The following is a 23,819-nucleotide window of genomic DNA, read 5'->3' on the forward strand; positions in this document are numbered from 1 at the left end:
TGCACCCTTGTGGCAGAAGTATGTGGTCTAAGTCTCATCTGAGTTGGAGAGAAATGGAGGAAAGCTCATTGTGTGCTTTCCCATTGGTAGTTTAGCTTAAAAGAGTTTAATTTCACCTCTGTTTAATAAGCCTTGTGTTTGCACAGGTTTACCCACTTTTAACCGGAGCTGCTCAATGTTTTGCGACTTTTGCCAGAAGTCTGAAAAGATTCTGCTGAAATACAAAGTATCCACTGCTAAAGTCAAAAAAATAAGTACCTCGTGAGCTTCCTTTGCACTTTGCTGACTGTATTTTATCATTTTACTGATTTTTACTGCATTTTTCTGCACTTTAAAAAGCTGTCCTGTTGGTTTAAGTAAACAGCATAGACTAGATTCAGATCTGCTGAATCTAGACTGTATTGTTAAACTTGAGCACTATTCCAGCAATCTTACATTAGGAGAGACCTGCCTGCACCCTTGTGGCAGAAGTATATAGTCTGAGCTTCATCTAAATTGGAGATCACTGGAGGAAAGCTTATTGTGTGCTTTCCCATGAGTAGTTTAGCTTAAATGTGTTCAATTTCACCTGTATTTAAGCCTTGCATTTGCATGTAGCTGTGCACTGCTCACCGGGGTTCAGTGGTGCCCTGTATAGAAGCAAACACCTTGAAAGACAATTTTCTCCTAGACATCTGTTAGTGAACCTTCCCTTGCTATCCTGCTGCATTGCAGGAAACTCAGTTGCACATTGAGAAGTGTTGCCATAGTTTTCACCCCAGCCTTCAACAGAATAAGCCCCTTTGTTAATCCTAGAGCAAAATCTGGACAAACTAGCCCACTCCCCAATAGTAGTTACTGTAAAAACCTGCTATAATAGATAGTTAGTTTCCAACCATATCTCCAGGCAGCCTTACTGACATGGGTATCCTGAGGCAATGTAGTACATTGCCTCATGTATACTGACAACCACTTACTCCTAAAGCAAATACAATTTGTGAGAGATGTAATTACAATTTGAATTTGGAATCATTTTTCTCACGTAACAACAAACTGGACAACAAACAGGTTGTCAGAACACAGACATCACCTCTCACACCAAACAAGGTTACAACATATAAACCCACATATGAGGAGGTACTCAAAAGAAGCCTACAGAGACCTCCCAAGAGCAAATCACTTGCACACACTACAAAGTAAATAGAATACACTACACATAACAACACACACACCAGCATCTCAGCAAATAAGCCTATAAGGCAAAACACCTCAAAAACAAATGTCCTGGTCATAGGCGACTACATATTGAGACACACAAATTCACCGATAATTGCAAACTGGGTGCAATCATTCAGTCCCCAAATGATGTTAAACTATTACAAAAGGGGATAGCACAGACAAATGACTGCTGCCAAATCCACGGACTAAAATTAAAAGCAAAAAAGTGCATTATTATTCCCTTTGGCAAAGAGTCAGTCCCTGCAAATTACAGTATTGATAGCACTCCCTAAGCTCCAACCCAGTGGTGCATGATTTGGGAACACAAGTTGATAGCAATCTAAACTTCACTCACCATGTGTCCACAGTTGTAAGGAAAGCCTTCTACTTTGTGCATCTCATAAGTAAGGGCATTGTATCCAAGACTAAGGATGTAATAGCTCCTCTGCACTCCACCCTTATCTGACCACTAATAGAGTAGAATGCTCCCCTATTGCATGCATCTCACCAGACACCTGCAGCAGCTGGAGAAACCACAAAGGATTCTCACCAAGAAAATTCAGAGCCTCCAAAACATAACCTACATGGAAAGACTGAAAGCCCTGTCAATGTACACTGTACTCTGCATCCTACAGGCTGCTGACAGGCAACTTGTGCCTGGCCTACAGAGGAGTCTCTGACCCTGCCCTAATGGAAATGCTGCATATCCAAAAATCAAAAGGGACAAGAGTCACTCACTCCAAGGATCTCAACCTAGCCTGTGACATTAACAGAACATGCTGGAGAGATAGAGATATCTCCCAGCAATTGCAGCTCCTTCGGAATAAACTCCCAGTTCATATGAAGCAGAGCTCCTCAATGACCCTATTCAAGTGCAATATAGACAATTGGATGGGAGAGCATAAATTCACACTGGGGGTGGCACCTGTGTCCCTAATGAACAGGGGCAGATGGTGCTGATCATAGACTCGCTCTGCAAATAACGACCATGTAATCAAGGTTAATTAGGGAACACAGGTATAACATGACTGGGTTATAAAGACCCTAGGGCCATCAGCTTAGTAACCTCCTATGAACCTATGAACCTATGAACCTATGAACCTGTGAAATGGGTACAAGGACTTTGCCTTTAACTTTATAGCATCCTACATTTCACTTTAGGCTGGCTGCATCTATACATAACTAGTGACTGTACTGCCTTGTCACTGTGACAGTAATCCCCCTTTCTGTCTAGTGTAATTATTCATCCTGACTTACATTGTAAGATCATAGGCCATACTTGAATAATTTTAATTCTCACCTTAAAGACAAATAGGCCCTGAGATTCAGAAAGATTCTTTCACTATATCCAACTTATTCCTGTGCTAAATGGTCAACAAAGGTTGATCAAGTAACATGATGGCAAGAATCTCTGATTCAGTGAAAAGGTAAGGCTGTTCTGAAAACATTTCATTAGCAGCTAATTATCATGTCTCTGAATCAAACACTGTGCTGTCAGAAATGGCCATGCTACTTTTCTCCCTAACAGCCCCACATATCACTGTAGCATAGGCACCCCTCAAAAGACACACAAAAACACACACACACACACATGCGTGTGAACGTCTCTCTCTCTCTCTCTCTCTCTCTGTATATATATATATATCTATATATATATATATATATATATATATATATATATATATATATATATACACACACACACACACACACACACACACATGCGCGTGAATGTCTCTCTCTCTCTCTCTCTCTCTATATATATATATATATATATATACACACACACACACACACACACACACACACACACACACACACACACACACACACACACACACACACACACACCAATAACCTTTTTAATTTTCTTGTTAACTGCCTGTGTGAGGTAAGTTCAATACCTCAGTGAGGTCAATACATACCATATCTACCAGTACTCCCCTGAAATTTGATCATAAAATTAGATGAGGTGCAAATGACAGTTTCATCTGCCAATGAACCTGTGTTGGCTGTTCTCCCGGAGCTTATGGTCATCTAGAAAAACACACAGCTTTCCTTTCATGATTTTCTCCCTGACTTTCCCTGGCACTATTGTTAGACTACTAGGCCTGAAGTTCCCAGAATTTCTTCTCCTCCTCCTTCTTCAGTGCACAATATTTGTTGCCTTCCCATCCTGAGGAACTTCTGCACCAGTCAATGACCTGATGAAGATCATAACCAGGGCATTTGCTAACATGCTGGTCAGATTACTGAGTACTTGGTAGGCAAACCATCTTGTTATTTTGCATCATCCTCCCTAATACCTGCAGTACCCACTCTATTTTTTCTACCCTGATGTCTGTCCTCTTTCTTACGTATCTCTCAGCACAGCGCATAACCATTTCTTTCTTCTGTGAACACTGAAGCAAAAGTACTTCTGCTTTTTCAATTTCTTTCTTGACTATCAGTTACACCTATCCTATATTCATAGTACATGTGGGTGCAAGTGACTTAAGAAGTACCTCCCTGGACTATATGAGGAATGAGGAATGAGCTCTCAGAATATGTATCTGTGGCTTGTATGAACCTAGCCATGATCAGCATTCTACCATCACGAAAAATGATGCTACAATATGAACTAAAGATTATTGTTCTCAATGACTGGCTTAGCTTCTCATGTCATTCAAAGAGGCACAATATATAGCAGCTTGGGAGGAGATGATAGATGGTCCTAACTACTTTGCAGGGATGGCCTGCACCTCTCCCTCCAAGGCTTTCTTATATTTGCTAAATCCTTGTCCACCTACATAGTGCCGTTAATAGACAATGTCAGCCTTCTAAAGCATCCAGCATAACAAAACAGGGTGTGGATACCATGAAGGTATTGCTGGTCAGTGCTAGGAGCCTTAAAGAAAAAGAAAAAAAACACTCTATACAAGCACTACTTACTACGGAAAACATCAATATATGCATCATCACAGACACTTGATTCAAGACCACTGAAAGTGCTCCATCAGTGCAGGGTTTCACTACCCATCGTACAAGCAGGTCCACTGCATTAGATGTCAACACTAAAGGCAGCAGTGTTTCCACATTCTTTAAAAAGCATTTCATCACATGACTTGTTAGACAAGATAATAACATGAAATTCCTCCATATCCAGCTTAATACTGACAAAATACTTATTATATCATAGTTGCCCTAGCTAAGAACCCCCTCAGTGTCCCCCTCAGACCACATCCCCTAGTATGGAGTACCTGTGTATTAAGCCCAACACCATTCTCCTAGGAAACTTCAACTACACCTCCATAAACTGGAGACATTTATACATCCTCAAATATGTATGCCCAGAAAATCTTAGATTTGTTCCTTACTGATATGGGTCAGCTTTGCTCCCCACCAATTGAAATATCCTCCCTAGTCAAATCAGACCACAAATCAAACACATTCACCATAAGACTGAGGCATGGAATAACGGTACACAGAGATTATGCAAAGACTAATCTAGTAAATCTGAGTGATGACCTGGCTAAATTCGAAAGCCCCTTCCATATCGATGGCTGGCCTTGCTGCTTATATGAAATCCTTTACTGCCAAAGTCTATGCATATGTAAATAGTGGAAAAGATGCATCTGTCCTCATCAAAAACATATACGCATCAAATTCAAAAATAAACCTCTATTGTGGAACCCTAGTATAATAAGGATCCATAATTAAAAAAAAAATCATTGTATACAAAAATAAATTTAACTATTAAAATGCCAAAAATACTCTTGCTAAACTAAACAAAGAATTCTGAATCATGGTCAAATCAACCAAAGCCAGATATCAAGTAAAAGCAGCCACACTGGTGAAGGATATCCACAAATTATTTTCAACTATGTTAGAAATCTCAGAAATAATACCCAGCAATGTGTAGAGCTAATAATGAATGATATCACATACTCAACCCCCAGCAATGTGTAGAGGTAATAATAAATATCATGTACTTTATACCCAACAATGTGTAGTGGTAATAACAAATTGTATCAAATACTCGTACCCCAGCAATGTGTAGAGCTAATAATAAATGATATCACATACTCAAACCCCAGCAATGTGTAGAGCTAATAATAAATATCATGTACTCAGACCCCAGCGATGTGTAGAGCTAACAATAAATTATATCACATACTCAAACCCCAGCGATGTGTAGAGCAAATAATAAATTATATCTCATACTCATATCCCAGCACTGTGTAGAGCTCATAATAATGATATAACAATGTGTAGCCTAATAATAAATATCACATACTCATACCCCAGAAATGTGTTGAGTTCATAATAATGATATCACATACTCAAACCCCAGCAATGTGTGGAGCTAATAATAAATGATATCAAATAATCAGACCCCAGAGATGTGTATAGCTAATAATGAATGATATCACTTACTCATACCCAGCAATGTGTCGAGCTAATAATAAATATCACGTACTTTCTACCCAACAATGTGTAGAGCTAATAATAACTGATATCACATACTCAAACCCAGCACTGTGTAGAGCTAATAATAAATTACATCACATACTTATACCCCAGCACTGTGTAGAGCTAATAATAAATTATATCAAATACTCATACCCCACCAATGTGTAGAGCTAATAATAAATATCACATACTCAGACCCCAGAAACGTGTAGAGCTAATAATAAATGATATCACATACTCATACCCCAGAAATGTGTAGAGCTAATAATAAATATCACATACTCATACCCCAGAAATCTGTAAAGCTAATAATAAATGATATCACATACTCAAACCCCAGAAATGTGTAGCGCTAATAATGAATGATATCAAATACTCATACTCCAGCAATGTGTAGAGCTAATAATAAATTATATAACATACCCATACCCCAGCAATGTGTAGAGCTAATAATAAATTATTGCAAGTACTCATACCACAGCAATGTGTAGAGCTAATAATAAATGATATCACATACTCATACACCAGAAATGTGTAGAGCTAATAATAAATGATATCACATACTCAAACCCCAGCAATGTGTATAGCTCATAATAATATCAAATTACCCAAAACCCAGATAACTGAAGTGAAAATGCCGATAGTAAGAGAACACCAACATCCCAGAACACCGACTCACCACTCCAGGTAAGTAAACGCTTGGCCATCCTGTCAAACTTTGCCCCTTACCCTGCGGTAGTGTGATCTCAGAGTTGGTATATTTAGTTAGGAGGGATGTGGGGGCAAAGCCCCCCCCCCACATTGATGGGTTTGCTCTTGTTCAGTTTTGTTTGTTTTAAAGGATGCTCAAGTGTTTACTTACCTGGAGTGGTGAGTCGGTGTTCCAGGACATCGGTGTTCTCGTGCTGTCAGCCTTTTCGTCTTGGTTATCTGGGTTTTGGGTAAGTGGTATTTCAGTCTACTGAAGTAGACCCCATTTTTGTATAATCTAACCATTTATTTTGTATATATATTTATTTTGTATATAAATCAGTATCTTTTTGCCAAGTATCATGAATTTACATTTACTGATATAGATGATTTTATTGGGTCTATATTATAACATCGAAATCTACAAAGATCGAATGTTATAATATAGAACCCTAAACATCGAAATCGCAAACATCGAACAGTCAGAATAGCGATTTTTTTCCCAGGGAAAAAAATTGCTATTCCGAGAAACATACACACAACACAAACACGCACAAACACTTAAAATACACATACACTTAAAATCCTACACCTAAACCTAAACTAAACTTTACATACACTACTAGCTATCCACTTACCTAAACCTGACCCTAACCGTAAGGTCCATCACTATCGCACACTAACCTCACCCGCGCCCTAACCCTAACTCACCTAACCCGCCCCCTAACTCACCTAACCCGCCCCCTAACTCTAACCTACACACACAACTGCACACTTTCCTGAACCCGACACGTAATGCTCCAACATACTAAATGCTGAAAACAGCGAAGCCACAGCAATGGCCCACCAAATTCTTTCCCTGGGAAAGAATTCGGTGTCCTGCACCTTCGCTGTTTTCAGTGTTCGACAAAATTCGATGTTATAATATAGACCCAATTTCATTACTATTGCACCAGGTGTGTGCTTTTGCCGACCATTGTGGAGACCTTCAGCATTTTTTACTGAAGTAATTGTGTTATGCAGTTGCTAAGGTTTTGTTGATATACTCTGCACTTTTACTAAATAGCCTTTTAACTTTCCCACACTTCACAGGCTCCATTAGCTATTTCTTTCTTCATTTCTTTTTCCTGAAATCAAAGAAGCTAAAATTTTGGTCTACAAAGTTTAGTAGCCTATATAAGCTTTACATAATGTTCAAAGGCACTGACATGACCTGCATCTACTCGTAAAGAAACAGTGTGTGTTTTTGCAAGTAGCACAAGATGAAAGGGGAAAAATCTACTGTCCCGGGAAATTACAGACCCATAAGTTTGACTAGCCTTATATGTAAAGCCATAGAAAGAATAATCATGGACCTGATAAATAATGACAATGGAAACCTCCAAATCACAGGACCCAGCTGAATACGGCTTTGTCAAGAGCAGGACATGCCTATTGAATCTGGTGGATTTCTTTGAGAAAGTCACTAATGTCATGGATGATGGTAAAACAGTACATACTGCCAACCTCAACCTGGCCAAGGCATTTGACACAATTCCCCACTCAGGTATTGTAAATAAACTCACAAAACTGAGCATAAATCCCTATGTCACCAGATGGATAGCCAGCTGGCTCACAGACAGGGCACACATGGTTAAAGTGGGTGAATCCAGACCCAGCAAGAGGATAGTGGTGAGCCAAAGGCTCAGTGGTGGGACTATTCCTATTCAGGATATATTTCTCTGAAGTCAAGGCTAAAGTGGAAGGCCTCTGAATGACAAAGTTTGACAATGACTGCAAGCTAGGGGTAATCATTGAATCCCTCAATGATGTAGATATCCTTCAGAAGGGGCTAAATCAAACAAATAATTGGTGCCAGAACCATAGCCTAAAACCAAATGTGAAAAATGCATTATCATACCCTTTGAGAAATCAAATACCCCTGCAAATTATAACATCAATAGCACACCCCTAAGAGTGGACTCAGAGATGAGAGAGATAGGTACACAGATAGATAGTAGCCTGAACTTTGACTGCCAGGTGAACACGTGTGTGTATGCATATGTATATCTAGCTATATATAGCTGTGTGTGTGTGTGTGTGTGTGTGTGTGTGTGTGTGTGTGTGTGTGTGTGTGTGTGTGTGTGTGTGTGTGCCTATATTTCTGCTTGTGTTTGTACACATTTTAGTGCGTTAGAATTTAAAGTTGCATATCTGGTTATTTGTTCATCTTTTATTCTTGCAAGTAAGCTTTGTTTTCATAATTTATTTCCATACATTTTAGTAAAATATTATTTTACATCTCCTGTGTCTTGTCAGGTCAACTGCTCTCATTCTCTGTTAAATCATATTCGCACACATACACCTGATGCTGTTAAAATTAAGTTCACAGTACAATCCTTTTCCAAATACACTTTGAGATCTTAAAACTATACTGATTATAAAGTTTTCAAATACATATTTGTATATTATCTCCTCCTTATAGATATCCTGTCGTCATAATAGTAGTGTGATATGGGACTAAAGAGTTTGGGTGGGGCTGCTCTATTTAAAATATCTCAGGTTAAACCACATGCTTTATAACACCTCTCTTTCACATAAGAAATTCAGCTATTATTTAATGTTGCTTCTTTTGCTTCTGCATTACTGTTCCATGAATCCATATTCATGTCTGACTGTTAAAGCAATTAGATGAATGGAATTAACATTTGCTCCCACATATAAAAATAAGATAAAACTTGACTTTATATTTTTATATTTTCATTTGTTATGTCACAGTTTGCTCCCAGTTAACATCTGGCTAGTCTCTAGATCAGGCTGTTAGCACATGTGAATGGTTTCATAGGTAAATGGAGTTAAACACATTTCAGTCTGTGTGCAAGGCCCACACATACTAATGCATTAGGGACAATGCCTGGTGAAAGGATGATGCAGAGATAATACAAATCTTCATATCATGCATTTACAAAACAGAAAAGGCAAATCATGATGGACTAGACCACTATGGCATCATGTAGCACTTTACGTAGCAATTCTGTTCATGCAACATTTCTGCTTAAGAGTCCAAGGATACTTCCAAGATGGTTGCATATTGACTAGCAGCATATTTCTAGCTCTCCCAGTGTGAAAACAGAAACTCAGCAGAAAAGTCCAGTAGACTTGTGTTTATGGGTAAATTTCAGTAAGTGGCTAGTAAGTGCACTGCCTGGATCCCAGGAATAAATAATACAGAAGACCTGGAAAAAATCAGCTAGAAACACTGACTGGGGAAAGTTCTGCAGCTGTTCAGCAAAAAAGCAATGCAACCTTCAGATATGACTTCCAATAACCTACAGGAAGATAAAACTTGACTTTATATATTTATACTTTGCTGTTACTCAATATGCAACCATCTTGGAAGTAATGCATTTTTCACATTTGGTTTTAGGCCATGGTTCTGGCACCAATCATTTGTTTGAATAAGACAACTTTATATAGACCTGGTTAAAATAAACAAAACACTGATGGAGTATATCAACACAAACAACAAAAGCCTGGAAAAATGGAAGAAGCTTTAAACAGATATTCAGATTAGATGATAAAGCTGCAAAAATCAGAGGTCGAAATGAAGAAAAGGCTGGCTGAATATGAAACTGCTCAGGAAGAGATGTTTCAAAAATAATATAATTAGAGGACAGAGCACATAGGGAAAACCTGTGATTTTCAGCTATACCAGAGAAGCTGGAAGGAAGAGACTGCATTAATTTAATGAAAGCACAAATAAGCAAATGGACTGGTATTCAGCAGGAGGTGTTAGTTGAAAGGGCACATTGTGTGTATGCTCCAAACCTGGCTATAAGAAAGCAACCTGCACAGGTTAGACACTAACAGTCAAAGGTTGCATTTTCCATCCCACCTACTATGTGAAATTTACTTGAATTATTTTTAGTCAATATCAGTTTGTCAGACTTGACTGTGAAGAAGCAGTTAATTCACTGCAAGTATCTGCTCCTGAGCTGCATTGCCTTTAGTAGGTTTGAGTAAGATTTGTGACATGTTATGTTTTTCTTGCTAGTAATCGGTGTTGTCCATTTGCTTAACAATCAATTTGTGAACATGTCCTGCCATCTGATACCGCTGTTTGACATTCTCACTAGTGGCTGCTACCCTAAACATACTGTTACACTTACCTCTACCTTTTTGCCTTTACATTGACTTATTTTATTTCTCTGTGCAGTTATATAATCAAACAACTTACTACTAATGTATACTTTCCCACTCAAAAACTCTCCTTCCTTCTCACACTACTTTCTCTTTCTACTCTCTGATAACTGATAATCAATTCCACTCTCTCAAACACTCCTCCTCACTACACTACTCTTTCTACAACTTTCCTTCCTTCTCACACTTTGTCTGTCTACTCTTTGATAACCGATGAGCAATTCAGTGCTCTTAAACATCCATCCTTACAACACTGCTTTCTCTCCCTCATGACCTGCCACACATATCTCCCTATAACTGCCTGGTTTCTTGGTCCTTAGCTGTTGAATGAATGCCTTTATTACTGTATAACAAAATAAGGATTCTTAACCTCAAGCTGTTTTTACTCTTAATTTATAATCTGCTACTAGCAACTTATTCCTCTCTTATATGTTCTAGGTTTTTATCACCACTGGTTCAGCCCTACACCTCCCTGCAGGCCCTACAATATATGGCTAGCAACAAGCACAATCATGGAATTTCTGGAACCTTGGACTACCATCAAGCCCCTTAACTAGTGGAACATTAAGTATGTTCTTGCATACTGTGTTGTGACTTGTTTTGCTTTTTATTGGCTTCTGCTTCCGCCAGAACTCACAGCCCCACTCTTAATTTCAGGTCCCTGCTCATGCAAATCAATCGACTCTACCTCTAGCTAACATTCAACTACTTTTATCAATAAGTAAAAATAACTGCATCTCGGTTTTCCTTGCCTCATAGCCCACATTGCATTCTAGCCAAACTAAAGTTTCATTTGATCAATAATTTATAAATCTCCTTGGATTCTACAAGGTTCCTTACTAAACTTTAACAAATCTTACCCAAACTAGATTGTACTGATATTTTTTTTCTGAGCCATCCCATTCCAGTTCAGGTGTAGCCACACTCCATTCGCCCTTACTACACTCAGGCTCACTCCGCTCCCCTACCCTACCCCCATTCCCACCCACTCCTGCTTTCTTTGCCTTTATACTATTAAGACCACTCCCACCACACCACATTATCCAATCACATAACTCTAACAGCATCACACTGCTCTCCACTCACATTTCAACCTATCATGCTTAATCTTTAACCCTTACATATTAACTCAAAAGCCCAATACCTTTTTCACCAAATGTCCTACCAATCAGCCACACATTTTGCAAACATCACTTTAAAATGTGTACCACATAGAAATTATTTCCCTAACGGCATTAACAATACTAGCACACCTGACTACATATCATTATAACATTGCACATACACTACCCCAACATGCCACTACTACTTCTCTTAAGAAAAACTCAACACCTAGCAACTTCTCCATTTATCCATCTATTATTTACTCAATCAGATTTTACCTTACTCATAATCCCATACTTCCATCCACCCAATCAAAAAGATTGTCCTTAAAATATGATAAACATATAACTAAACTTATTAAAACTATCATTACCACAGCAGCCAAACTCTTCTGGAGATATACATCCTAATCCCAGCACCTCAGATAACAACACCTCCAAAGCTAATTTAAATTCATCTAATATCGTAGTCCAACAACCTAGAAAAACTTCTGATCTATTCATGCTAAATATGAATATTATCAGAATCACAAATAAAGTACAGGACCTTCATGCCTATCTATCCCTATATAGACTTGACCTACTTCTATTTACTGAAACATGGTTAAAGCCAGATATCTCCAGTAATGATATTCTACTCCTAGGCTACAATATACTATGCAATGATCTTATAAACAGAAAAGGAGGTGGTATAGCATTACTGTTTAAAAATGAGCTAAATGTTGAAAGTCTAGATATGACCACACCCACCATAGGTAATACAGAAATCTTTCTTGCTAGACTAAAAATTAACACCAGAAAACTTATAAATATTGTTGGATGTTATATACCACCTGGAAATAATAAACCATCCCATGAGTCCCTACTTGACTGGGCCATAGAGCTCCTCCCTCAGGAAACGATCATCTTAGGAGATTTCAACATTGATTGGCAAACTTGTATATCTAATAATCCCACCAACTTCACTAACCTTCATGGATTTTCCCAGCTTATCCAAACTCCCACTAGGACTGACAAATTTACAAAAAGACAGTCCATACTGGACTTAATCTTAACAAATAAACCAAGCTATATCAGTCATGTAGGTTGTCTCTCAGACAGCCTTAGTGATCATTTACCAATGTATGCCATTAGACTTCATATTAGTACTAAAAAACAACCACATACCAATTAATAAGAAATAAGAAAAACTTTAACTATTTTACCTTTAACACAATACTACAATAATGTGACTGGACACCACAAAAGTATCTCACCCTCGAAGAAGCTGCTCGGTACTTTAATTCCATTTTCCTACATATTTTAAACTCACCAACACCCTGCAGAACAATACATGTCAAATCCAACTATGCTGCCTGGCTTAGCAAAGAAACCAGATCCTTATTGAAATCCAGAGAAAAAACTCGGAATCACTGGCAGAAAACTAATTCCCATACTGATAAGCAAGCTTATCTAGAATTAAGAAACCTTTGTAAGAAAAAAGTCAAATTAGACAAAATGAACTATTACCAGAATATTCAATCAAAATATCAAAATAACCCAAAAAAGTTCTGGTAATCTATTAACAGCATACCAGGTAAATCAGGCACCCTGTCCCCAAAAATTACCAACACTTCAATAAGCATTGCCTCTCAATTCTTGCACAAGCTAATTCTTAAAACTGCCCTTCCTGTAACCAGCCAATTAATTACCCAGACACTAACAATGGCTTTACCCTTCAACCTGTCTCTACTATCACAATTAAAAAATGTCTAAAACAACTAAAACCAACCACCTTAGCTGCAGACAAACTACCAGCTGAATTTCTCAAGATAGCTGCAGATGCCATTGCATGCCTAGTATCCATTCTTATCAACCATTCTGTCTCTGAGAATCTAGTTCCCACACTCTGGAAAATTTCTCACATTATCCAACTCCACAAAGGGGGCAACTCAAAAGAATTCACAACTACTGCCCCATTGCCATACTATCACCCCTGTCCAAAATACTGAGATGTATACACTCTCAACTCATACACTACCTTAATACCAATAACCTGCTCACTTCCACTCAACATGGCTTTAGACTCTTCCACAGCACAACCACTGCACTGATGACCTTTGCTCATTCAATAAACAGTTACAGAAATAATGGACACTACATATCTGCAGTCTTTCTTGATCTCTCCAAAGCTTTTGATATGGTCAGTCACACCAAGCTTTTAACAACCCTCTCTGAAATTAATCTTAGCAAACAGACTATTACATGGTTCCAGAGTTACTTAACAGGTAGACAGCAAGCAGTACAATGCAGGCAGAACTTTCCCTCTATTAACAGTTACTTTAGGAGTTCCCCAGTGCCCATTACTCTTACCTATCTTCACCGACAAACTCCACACTTCAACATTACACACCTCAGTCATCCAATATGCTGATGACTCTACACTAATCTGTTCCTCTCCTTCCCTCCAACAACTATACCTGCAAACACAAGCATCTTTTCTTTCTGTAGAACAATGGATTACCAATTCATAACTAATTCTGAACCCCAATAAGACCAAACTGCTCATTTTCCAGCCCACTAATCACACCTACACTAGACCCACATTTAACATCATCTCCAAAAATAACAATAGTATATTGGCAGTCACTCACACCAAATGAGATTGATTGCAGTATGAAATCTGACACCCATGTCTCCAGCACCATAAAGAAGGTACATAAAACTTAGGTGCATTATACAGAAATATAGAAATATAGAAATATTTCTCTTCAAGAAACATCTTGATGAGTGGATGGGAAATAGGAAATACACCCCGGGGATCACTTCTGTGTCTCTGCTTGACAGTGGCACAGGAAAATAACTTTCTTGGGTGGCGTATGCCAGGGAACCTTGTTGGCTAGGCTTACACAGGCCCTTGGGCCGATAGCCTAGTACCTACCTATGAACCTATGAAATAAACACTTCCTCACAAAACACACTAGAAAAAGAAAATAGCACAAACACACCTCATCTCCCCTCTCCTGTATGCTTCACCCGTCCTCAACAACGTTAGGAAGTCTGACATAGCTACACTTGACACCTGCTATAACAAAATTGTTAAGTTTGCCACCAACAGCAGAAATAGTACTCATCACTGATTAGCCCTCAAGCAACTCAACTGGTTGGAACTCCCTCATCTTCTACTTTACAACCAGCTCATATTAACCCACAAGATCCTAAACTATCCTATCCTAAACTATCCTGACAAAACTCCTGCTCTGCAAAACATAATACATCCATACTCTTGCAATAAGGTACTTCGCTCCAACAAAGCTCTCCTTTAAGTAACAAAAGCCAACAATGCAGCAGGAGCTTCCTCCTACTAAAATTACATATCTAAAATATGAAACAATCTACCCACTAACATTACCAATACATCTTCCTTAGCTGAGTTAAAAAAGTCTAAAAATACACTTAAAAGCCTCTTGGATTTGTAACTGTGACACTCCTGATTAGTCTAACTCCCTCCCCAGTCTGTTGTTAACTCTACCACCTACCCAAAGTTGCATTCCTACTATCACGTATCTACACATTCATCCTCTTATCATCCCCTACTAAGAACCTTCTCCTTAGCGTAACCTCTGTTATCTACAGTATCTTCCCCTCTCCCTAACTGTATTATATTTCTCCCTCTACAATAACAGCAAAATGCACTAATTATCCAATATGGTGCATTCTGCTACATGTGTCTACAGCTAAGTTATAACTCTCCCACGACCAGTAAATATATCCATGTATCCTAGAAGGACTTGAGGCACAGAGTATATACTATTTTATACCGAGCAGAAATTGACTACATGGCAAAACCTACTATAGCTCAAAAACACTTGTAAATGTATCGTTTGAATCCTGATATGACAGGAAAACAGGAGTACTTATATTAATTGTAAGAGGAGCTCCAATAGCGATAGAAGAAGATAAAAAAGATAATAATGACAGATTTGTAGTGCTAAGGGGCTACTGGCAATGGAGGAGGATTACACTGGCGTGTATTTATATTACACCTAAAACTGCTATAATGGAGCTTAAGAAAATTCTGGGAGAAATAATCAGTTTTCGACAAGGAAAATTACTTATATTTGGGGACTGTAATTTGATTTGCAGCAGTAAAGATGTGTCTGTGGGGCCCAGAAGGGAAAATATAACAAAGGAGGGTAGATTTTTGAAGAAATTTATGAAAATATTTGGCATGGAAGATGAGAATTCAGTAATAGGAGTTTGGAGTGAATTTATATATTATTCCCAAAGATATAAAAGCTGGGCTAGGCTAGACAGAATTTACATTTCACAGTAACACGTGCATTTAATTGAAGGCCTTGATACTCACCCAATAACTATTTCAGATCATGCGCCAATAATAGGTAAAATAAAAGCACAGGGTAATGAAATAAAAATGAGACACTGGCACTTTCACACAAATCTGTTGAAAAGAGAGTGATTTTAAATGGGTAGTGCAGATTATTCAGGAGCTGTTACAGAGAATAGAAATTTTTTCTGAAAATATAGGTAGGGAGGGAGATAAAATTAAGGTGGAGTTTAAAAACAGGGTGGAAATAAAAGAAAGGGAGCTATGGTTAAGAAGTAACGAGTTATTTAGAGGAACTGACAAATGTTAAAGTATTGCAGACTAGGAGGAATCTCACAGAACAAGAAGAGGATCAACTGCAGAATGCAAAGCTGAAAATAACTGATTACTTTGATAATATGCACGCGCTTAGAAAGATTGCTGTTAAGCATCTGTTTTTTAATGATAACATGAGAGCATAAAAAATGTTTAGCACAATGACTCAGGCAACAGAAAGTAGAAAGGGGTGTCACCAAACTTGTCACCTATGACAAGGAAGTTAACAAGAGATCCTCCTGTAGAGGTATTACAAATATCTATGACAGTCTCTATAAAGCAGAGAAATGTGAAAATTGAGAAAAGATACAAATGGAAATGTTTATGGAAGAATTAAATATGCCAAGGTTAGAGATAGTTGAGGGTCAATTACTAATGGCTAGGACAGGAGGAGATGAGATAAAAATTGAGATGTATAACCAATCTACATGAAAATCCCCAGGAATAGGTGGTATTCCTGTGGAAGTTTGGAAGCTAGGAGGAAAAAACTGGTAAAGATCTGGAAGGTTTTGTTTAACAGTATCTTAAGAGGTGGAGAAGTACCGCTGTCCTGGAAGAAAGCAGTGATAACTGTAATACCTAAAGAGGGTAAGGATTCATCAGAGCCAGCTTCATACGGGCCCATTTCAATACTAAATCATGATTATAAAGTACTCATGTCTATAATGGCTAGAGGAATAGCAAAAGTAATGTCAAAACTGATAGATATGGATCGATGTGGTTTTGTGGAGGGGAAGCAAACATTTGACAACATTAACAGAGGGAAGCAGAATGCAAGAAAATACCATTGTTGTTGGTGGGTCTTGATTCAGAGAAAGCATTTAAAGGAGTAAGCTGGGACTTTATGAGCAGGGCAATGGAAGCATTTGCATTTCCTGAAAAAAAATTAAGGTTGATTAGGGGGATATATGAGGGATTGGAGGCGAAAATTAAAGTGGGTGGGGTCCTCTCTGATAATTTCTGATTGAGCAGAGGACCCAGGCAGGGGGTGTCCTCTTTCCCCTTTGTTATTTGAATTATATTTAGAATCATTGGCAAAGAAAATAAGAGACTCAGAAATTCAAGGATATAATTGGTATGGTAGTCAAGAAAAGGTGGCTTTATTTGCAGATGATATTATTTTATACCTGACAAAACCAGAAAAAGACATTACAGTGTTGGGGAACATTTTGAGACAGTTTCAGATCTTTTCAGGATACAAAATTAATGATGCAAAAACAAAGGCAATAGCAGTAAATTATGTACCCAGACATGAACTGGTTCAGGAATACTCATATTTATGGGGACATGATATAGGCATATTTTTATCAACCAGAGGCAAGGTTGTGGTTAGCAATTAATAAAGAGCTGAAAGTCTTTATCTGGGAGGGGAAGATGGCAAGAGTCAAGTGGGATAAGCTGATTCTTCCAGTAGAACAGGGTGGATTGGATTACCCAATTTGAAGGGGTATTTCAGAGCTACACAGTTAAAATTCCTAAACATAGCACAAGCAGAAAACTATAATTCATAGTTGAAAGGGATGATGATAAAACAGGGAGGAAGCTCAAGAAACAAGGAAAGACTGGGATTTTGGATGCAGGCCTTTAAGGAGAATAGCAATAATCATATAGAATATTACATCCATAAAGTAGCAGCAAGTATTCTAAGAACTAAACCAACACAGGAGAGTCAGCCAATAGGGATGACTGCAATTAGGGATACAGACAATAGGCAAGAGGGGGCTGGAATTTATTGGAGAAAACTGGCAAAGGACCCAAGTATTGGCAACAAATAACTACAGAGGGCAAGATGATAGAATGGGAAGACGCCAAGAATTTATTTGGACTGCAGGTTAGAGATTGCCTTCCCTATCAGGGATTGATATCAGAGTAAAGGCAAAGAGAAAGAAATAGACCAGCACTGGTAGAGTTTTTAATAGAATCTAGAACAGAAGCTGCCATTAAAAAGGGAATAATTAGTAGAGCATATAAAATATTGCATGATAACTATGAGATTCAATCGGAGGAGGTTAGAAAGGAGTGGGTAGAGAGACTGGATAAGCAATTCATAAAGAAATAATGGGAAGATCTATGAATGTCTCCCAAATATGTAACAAAATCTAGAAGATTTAGGATTTTTGCCTGGAAATGTTTAATTAGATATGTTTATACCCCAAGTAGTCTCCAGAGAATTTTTCCTCAAGCAGACAGCAAATGTTGGAGGTGTGAAGGGGAAGAAAGAGGTAATTGGGAACATATTTTCTGGGAGTGCAGTGAGTTGGAGGGCTTTAGGGATTCCTTGTGGGATGCATTGTCGGAGATGCTTGGTGGGCAGATTAGTCTGACAAGGAAGATGATTTTTCTGAGCTATGATATAGAATCGGAATTGCGTAGACATGGTAAGGCCTTGTGTCTAATAATGGTGGCTGCCAAAAAAGCAATCACTAGAAAATGGAAATCAAAATCTAAACCAGCTATACTGGAAGTAGTAAATATAGTAACAGAGATAAAACAATTGGAACTGAGATCTTTAGAAAAGGGTAGGGGCAACCCACATAGAAAAAAATGGGAATTGTGGGAACAATACATACAAGGGAGGAATGAGGTTTAAAAGGCAGCAGGACTTAAATGAGCTATGTAATGCTTGAGTGAAAAAGATTGGCTAGATTATAAGTGATGTATAATGTTTGCAATTGTGAGTGTGTCAGTATGGTTTGTGATGCAAAATGCTTGCAACTAGGATTGTGTCAGTGTGGTTTGTTTTCATTTATATAAATGTATGATTGCCTATGTAGTAAGTGATGGTTTAATAAAGATGTATCCTGTTTAAAAAAGGCAGGAATTGAATAATTTATGCAATATTGCTTAGGTTATATGATATATAGTGATATATGTGAAGTATGTTTATGTTAATATAGTTTGATTACTTTTATATGAATGTAAAATTGCCTATGTCACAAGTGATAATTCAATAAAGGTGCTTGAAAAAAAAAAAAAAAGAGTCCAGAGATGTTTGGCCTTATGCCTACAAGGCTGTGCAAAAAATGCTAAAGATTACGTCTTGCTCTTCCTGGGAACAAGACACTTTCCTTACACAAACAGGAGGAAGAGCAAAGAGAGAGGCAATAAAGCCAATCAGAACTGGATTAATATGCATACAGAGCCAGTGCAGAGAGACAGAGGCAATGAGGTCAATCAGAACTGGGTAAATATACATAGATACCCAGTGCAGAGAGACAGAGGCAATGAGGTCAATCAGAACTGGGTAAATATGCATGGAGACCCAGTGCAGAGAGAGAGAGAGGCAATAAGGCCATTCAGAACTGGGTAAATATGCATACAGAGCCAGTGCAGAGAGACAGAGGCAATGAGGCCAATCAGAATTGGGTTAATATGCATACAGAGCCAGTGCAGAGAGACAGAGGCAATGAGGCCAATCAGAATTGGGTTAATATGCATACAGAGCCAGTGCAGAGAGACAGAGGCAATGAGGTCAATCAGAACTGGGTAAATATACATAGATACCCAGTGCAGAGAGACAGAGGCAATGAGGCCAATCAGAACTGGGTAAATATGCATACAGAGCCAGTGCAGAGAGACAGAGGCAATGAGGCCAATCAGAACTGGGTAAATATACATAGATACCCAGTGCAGAGAGACAGAGGCAATGAGGCCAATCAGAACTGGGTAAATATGCATACAGAGCCAGTGCAGAGAGGAAGAGTCAATGTGGCTAATCAGAAGTGGGTAAATATGCATAGAGAGCAAGTGCAAGAAGAAAGGGACAATAAGACTAATCAAAACTGAGTTAATATGTATAGAGAGCCAGTGCAGAAAGAGAGGCAATGAAGCCAGTCAGAACTATGCATACAGAGCTAGCGCAGAAAGAGAGACAATGAGGCCAATCAGAACTGGGTTAATATGAATGCAGAGCCAGTGCACAGAGAGGGGCCAATGAGGCCAAGCAGAACTGGGTTAATATGCATAGAGAGCCAATGCAGAGAGAGAAAGGCGGTGAAGTCAGTCCTAACTGGATTAATATGAATACAGAGCCAGTGCAGAGAGAGAGGGGCAATGAGGCCAATCATAACTTGGATAATATGTATAGAAAGCCAGTGCAGAAAGACAGGCAATGAGGCCAATCAGAACTATGCATACAGATCTAGTGAAGAAAGAGAGGTGATTAAGTCAATCAGAACTGGGTAATATGAATGCAGAGCCAGTGCACAGAGATGGGGCCAATGAGGCCAAGCAGAACTGGGTTAATATACAAAGAGAGCCAATGCAGAGAGAGAAAGGCAGTGACACCATCCAGAACTGGATTCATATGAATACAGAGTCAGTGCAGAGACATGCACTATCTGATGTGTATAGGTCTTTAAGAGAATATAAAAGGAAAACAAATACATAGGAGAGTTAATGAGCTGCCTGTGTAATGAGTCAGGGATGCAACAGGTTAATGAGTAATCACCAGAGCCTGATATGGCATGCGGAAAAGACTAGCTAGACATGTTTGTGACCACCCTAGTCACTCTTTTAGATTTTCAGTTCTTAAGCAAATATTAAAGGATGATGGAGGGGGGCCTTGGCAGATCAATCTAGAAATAGAAGAATTAAGATGGCAAGTTTTGACTGCATCTTATTTGCTGCCTGGTCTCAATGAGACAGTGTCTATTAAATGTTGCCTTAAAAAATTAGCTTTGAGGAGGTAGATAAATTTAGTTTTTGAGTTAGGTATACTTGGTTTTTCTTAATGTTTTGATATATAAAAAATTTTTATTATGTGTTTTATTATATGTTCTTTAGGAATGTATTTATTAGTATGCTATCGTATGTAGTCTGAAAGTGTTTCGATTTTTATCAAATTCTGGGGTAAACAATTGCTTTAAATAAGCTGTGCTTTTCCTGCATTGCTCCACTTTCTTTTTAGTCCATAAGGTTTTTACTGATGTGTTTTTAAGAAATAATAGGCTTATTCTTAATTGAATAATTGTTTAATTTATTGAATGGGATTTGCTATTTAAGAGATTTTTTAATTGTTTGTAGTTGTCTGAAGAAGGAAGAGCATCGACTCTTCCGAAAGCGCTAACCAAATAAAGTTTGGATTTATTTGTGCCCGGAGCAGCCTGACTTGGTTATTCTGTTTATTCAGTTTGTTTGTTTTTTGCCTTCGTGTTTATGCAGAAAAGACTATAAAAGAAAGTTAGGGATAGGTATAACGGAAGAAAATCTGTTTAATCCTGAATACGCTACAAAGGTGTACAATTAGGAATTTGGGTTAGAAGTATTTGCACAGGAATTGTTTACCCTGTCTAAGCCAAACAAACCATTTGGGTCTGTTTCTAGAGCCTGTTGGAGATGTTACCAGCAGTAGGTTGGATCGTAGTTGCATATTTTTTGGGACGGTCCATTTTGAGGTCTTTTAAAGAACAATTGCAGAACTTTATTACTCACAAGTTAGAACTGAGGCTTAAGCTAACAAATGTGGTGTTTCTATTGAACTACCATCTGGGAGTGGGTATTAAGGAGCAGGAGGGTTAATTTGGTCTGCCTAGTACTACTAGCAGTGAAAAACTATTACTATAAAGTGGAAATGAAATGTAGCTCCTGAGGAAGAACAACTGCTTAGCATTATGCAAGAGATATAACAATTGGAAACATGTCTGGTGAGGAACTTTAAGATTAAGAAGAACAGTCATTCTAAATCCAAGTCATGGGAAAGTAACTGCCAAGAGCAAAGAAAAGTAGAGATGATTTAATGGGTTAGGTAACCCATGTTGTTACTGGCTGACTTGATATTTTTTTGTGACATTGCTATTAGTGTGTGTCAGAATTATGGAGAATTTTTGAATTTATATGTACCCTTTCATTTATTTCAGATGGTTGGCATGCTTGTTTTTGTATATAGTTTAAATATATCTGTGATAGTTGACTAAAGCAATGCTTATAAAAAAAAAAGATATTTGACATATATTTACAGTGTCCTGAGCTTTGGGTGGACATGCTTTATAACTGTTTCTAAGTAACTTAGCTTTTGCTAAGTAGTAACTCATAACTACTGTCATATGGGTACTGTTGCTAAGGGGACCAGGATAACAGCACTGGAAGTAATCCCGGGTTATTTAATTGCAAAGAATGATTCATCACACAGCTCCAAGTTATTTGCTTGTCTATATATGCCTGTCTGCTGTCCATCTGTCTGTTTATTTGCTTTTAATAACTGGGGTAGAGCACTGCTCCAGACAGACTATTTTCAGAATCAGCCTGGGGAAAAATAAAAATACAAAGCATATAAGATTTAGTCGCGAAACAAACACAAAATAAAATACATATTGAAAAATATTAGGCCCTGAAGCATGTGTAAAAAGACTGAAGTAAACACAAATGAAAATACATATAGAAAAAATTATTAGTGCCTGAATCATATATAAAAAATAAAGGTATAATGCATAACTACTTATAAATCTTTGGCCTCTTTGCATTAATGAGGTATAAAAACATATACAGTTCTGTTAATATATGATTTTACTAGTGGCATTGTAATCATACCTCTTAACTGTCCAGATTTTCTCATAATGTCCAAGTTTTTGCCTCATATTTTTGCTCAAAGAAAATTGTATTGTTCTTTTTTGCCTCATATTTTTGGTTTGATTTTTGGTTTTCTCCTCATAAAATTTGTGGTTTTCTGGCAAAATACTGAAGTCACTAAATAATGACAGACATTTGAATTTTAGTCTTCATATCCCTCAGAAAATGCATGCTGACACAAAACCTGTAATTCTAGCATCTTCCTAAGTTTATAAGAGCAATAATTAAAATCTAGCCCTGATTTTTGGACCTTAGTGTCCCCATTATTTTTGGCTTTGTCCAGATCTCTTATGGTAACAGATTCAGAGGAATGATCATAATTAATGAACCCACCCCATTAGCTGTACCACTCTTTCAAAAATATCATTTGTATGAGTGACCTATACAGACAGAAAAAATAAACATTCTTACTAAAATATAGACATAAACAAGGACAGTAACATATATTTTTCTCTCTATATCTATTCTTACTAAAATATAGACAGTTCCCAGGAAGAGCAAGACGTAATCTCTCTGTCTCTTTAATTTACTGCTCAACAATGATAGAACATTTTAATAAAGTTACTCCACCATACAAACTTGCTAGGACAAAACTCTCCACCAGATGGCAACAACAGCAAGCATATACTATAAGCCTGCTCTACTTTAAATGTTGTAAGAAAAAAAAATGAAAAGGGGAGTTACTAGATTGATACACTATAAGTCTGCAAAATCCTACAGTTAAATTATGCATCTGAATTAAAAGCATACGGGTAAAATCAAATATTAAGAGAAGTGTACATGAATGCATTTTTATTCCTTGTTATTTCCAAAGAGTTAAACTAGTTGGATTTAATGACAGATAATCTTTGAAGTAAAATAACTTGGGTGACACTTCCAGGACCAAGATTCCTGTTTTAAGGTTCTGCTGTCTGAAAGTTTCATGACATGCACCTGGGCTGGCTATTATCACTGACACTGGACTGAAACTAATTCTAAGAGACCATAAG

At 37.8% G+C, this 23,819-nt stretch overlaps 1 protein-coding gene across 1 annotated transcript in view; it reads right to left on the minus strand.

The window, feature by feature from the left end:
* Positions 1-23,819, minus strand: part of LOC122803493 (ankyrin repeat and SOCS box protein 11-like) — a 279,636-nt gene that overhangs the window by 185,180 nt on the left and 70,637 nt on the right. The window lies entirely within an intron of this gene.

Source organism: Protopterus annectens, chromosome 5.part1 (assembly GCF_019279795.1).
Source record: "Protopterus annectens isolate FY-2018-M chromosome 5.part1, PAN1.0, whole genome shotgun sequence".
Classification (NCBI taxonomy): Eukaryota; Metazoa; Chordata; order Ceratodontiformes; family Protopteridae; genus Protopterus; species Protopterus annectens.